The following is a 3,306-nucleotide window of genomic DNA, read 5'->3' as shown; positions in this document are numbered from 1 at the left end:
AAAGCCTTCCCTGATATCCCCCTCCCTCAGTATTTACCCCCTTATCTTAACATGAAGAAAATTCATTCTCCATACCACTTGTTTTAGAGTTGAGGGGAAGGGAAGGGGGAGACAGACAGACAGGCAGGCAAGCAGACAGACAGGCAGGCAAGCAGGCAGACAGGCAAGCAGGCAGACAGGCAGGCAGGTAGACAGGCAGGCAGACAAACAGACAGACAGGTGGACAGGCAAGCAGGCAGGCAGACAGGCAAGCAGGCAGACAGGCAGGCAGGTAGACAGGCAGGCAGGCAGGCAGGTAGGCAGACAGGCAAACAAACAGTCAAACAGACAGGTGGACAGGCAAGCAGGCAGACAGGCAGGCAGGTAGACAGGCAGGCAGACAAACAGACAGACAGGCAGACAGACAGGCAGGTAGAAGGCAGGCATACAAACAGTCAAACAGACAGACAGACAGACAGGCAGGCAGACAAACAGGCAGACAGGCAAGCAGACAGACAGACAGGCAGGCAGGAAAACAGACAGGCAGGTAGACAGGCAGGCAGACAAACAGACAGGCAGACAGGCAGGCAGGTAGAGAGACAGGCAGGTAGACAGGCAAGCAGGCAGACAGGCAGGCAAGTAGACAGGCAGGCAGGCAAGTAGACAGGCAGGCAGACAGACAGGCAGACAGGCAAGCAGGCAGACAGGCAGGCAGGCAGACAGACAGGCAAGCAGGCAGACGGGCAGGCAGGTAGACAGGCAGACAGACAGGCAGGCAGACAAGCAGGCAGGTAGACAGGCAGGGAGACAAACAGACAGACAGGCAGGCAGACAGACAGGCAGGTAGACAGACAGGCAGACAGACAGGCAGGTAGACAGGCAGGCAGACAGACAGGCAGGTAGACAGGCAGACAGGCAAGCAGGCAGACAGACAGGCAGGTAGAAGGCAGGAATACAAACAGTCAGACAGACAGGCAGGCAGACAGGCAGACAGGCAAGCAGGCAGACAGGCAGGCAGACAGGCAGGCAGGTAGACAGGCAGGCAGACAGACAGACAGGCAGGCAGACAGGCAGACAGGCAGGCAGGTAGACAGGCAGGCAGACAAACACAGACAGGCAGACAGGCAGGCAGGTAGACAGACAGGCAGGTAGACAGGCAAGCAGGCAGACAGGCAGGCAGGTAGACAGGCAGGCAGGCAGACAAACAGACAGACAGGCAGACAGGCAAGCAGGCAGACAGGCAGGCAGGTAGAAGGCAGGTAGACAGGCAAGCAGGCAGAGAGGCAGGCAGGTAGACAGGCAGGCAGACAGACAGACAGGCAGGTAGACAGGCAGGCAGACAAACAGACAGGCAGACAGACAGGCAGGTAGACAGACAAGCAGGCAGACAGGCAGGCAGGTAGACAGGCAGGCAGACAGACAGGCAGACAGGCAAGCAGGCAGACAGACAGGCAGGTAGACAGACAGGCAGAGAGGCAGGCAGGTAGACAGTCAGGCAGACAGACAGTTAGGCAGACGGACAGGCAGACAGGCAAGCAGGCAGACAGACAGGCAGGTAGACAGACAGGCAGACAGGCAGACAGGCAGACAGGCAGGCAGGTAGACAGGCAGGCAGGCAGGCAGACAGGTAGACAGACAGACAGGCAGACAGGCAAGCAGGCAGACAGACAGGAAGACAGACAGGCAGGTAGACAGGCAGGCAGACAGACAGGTAGACAGGCAGACAGGCAGACAGGCAAGCAGGCAGACAGACAGGCAGGTAGACAGTCAGGCAGACAGACAGGTAGGCAGACAGACAGGCAGACAGGCAAGCAGGCAGACAGACAGGCAGGTAGACAGACAGGCAGACAGGCAGACAGGTAGACAGACAGACAGGCAGACAGGCAAGCAGGCAGACAGACAGGCAGACAGACAGGCAGGCAGACAGGCAGGCAGGTAGACAGGCAGGCAGACAGGCAGGTAGGTAGATAGGCAAACAAACAGTCAAACAGACAGGTGGACAGGCAAGCAGGCAGACGGGCAGGCAGGTAGACAGGTAGACAGGCAGACAGACAGGCAGGCAGACAAGCAGGCAGACAGGCAGGCAGGTAGAAGGCGGCATACAAACAGTCAGACAGACAGGCAGACAGGCAAGCAGGAAGACAGGCAAGCAGGCAGACAGGCAGGCAGAGGGGCAGGCAGGTAGACAGGCAGGCAGACAGACAGACAGGCAGGCAGACAGGCAGACAGGCAGGTAGACAGGCAGGCAGACAAACAGACAGACAGGCAGGCAGACAGACAGACAGGCAGACAGGCAAGCAGGCAGACAGACAGGCAGGTAGACAGACAGGCAGACAGACAGGCAGGTAGACAGGCAGGCAGACAGACAGGTAGACAGATAGACAGGCAGACAGGCAAGCAGGCAGGTAGACAGACAGGCAGACAGACAAGCAGACAGACAGGCAGGCAGACAGACAGGTAGACAGATAGACAGGCAGACAGGCAAGCAGGCAGACAGACAGGCAGACAGACAGGCAGGCAGACAAACAGACAGACAGGCAGACAGACAGACAGGTAGACAGGCAGGTAGACAGGCAAGCAGGCAGACAGGCAGGCAGGTAGACAGACAGGCACTGTGCTAGGCAATTAGAATACAAACATAATAAATAAGATAGTTTCTGTTTACATCCTAATGAGGAAAGACAGCACAGAAGAGGTGCTGGAAAAGAGAAAGAGGAAGGTGCCACTTACTTGTTCAATGACTGTAAGGCCAATCAGTAAGTGAAAGATCTTTCCCATCCATTGAATAGGCCTCAGGTGGGACCAACAAAGGAAGGCCTGATTAGAGGCAGGCTCACACCCTTTCACTAACTAGGTGTAAGGCCACAGGCCCACACCTTTGTGCTAAGTAGGCTCTGAGCTCTCAGGGTCCTGAACAGGGTATCAAAGCTCTGAGGTTGGCATTTTGCCTTTGGGGGCACATTCATTGAAAGAGTGTTGGTGATGAGACTCTGGGTAAGCCATTGAAGCAGCAACCCCGCCAACCCCCCACCCCACTTTGAAAACCCAGATGTTGGTGCTTGTCTCTCTGATAACTGTAAATGTAATGTTTTGGTCAGACTGATTTGTGTTTATTTGTTCTGTTTATCTAATGTTTGCTTGTAATTTCTGTTTGTATTCTTGCTGAAGTCCAGGATACTGGCTTCTCCCCCTGAACTAAGTGAATGGTGTATGTATGTTTAATTAAAGTGATATTGTTAACCCCCTTAAAGTTGCTTTCCTTATCAAAGAACCTGCTCTAGCAGCCCTTCTGTGTGCTGGTGTTGTTGGTCTTTCACCCCCACAACA

Source organism: Trichosurus vulpecula, chromosome 4, assembly GCF_011100635.1.
Source record: "Trichosurus vulpecula isolate mTriVul1 chromosome 4, mTriVul1.pri, whole genome shotgun sequence".
Lineage (NCBI taxonomy): Eukaryota > Metazoa > Chordata > Mammalia > Diprotodontia > Phalangeridae > Trichosurus > Trichosurus vulpecula.
The sequence above is the reverse complement of the archived record's forward strand: the minus strand, read 5'-3'. Positions refer to the sequence as shown.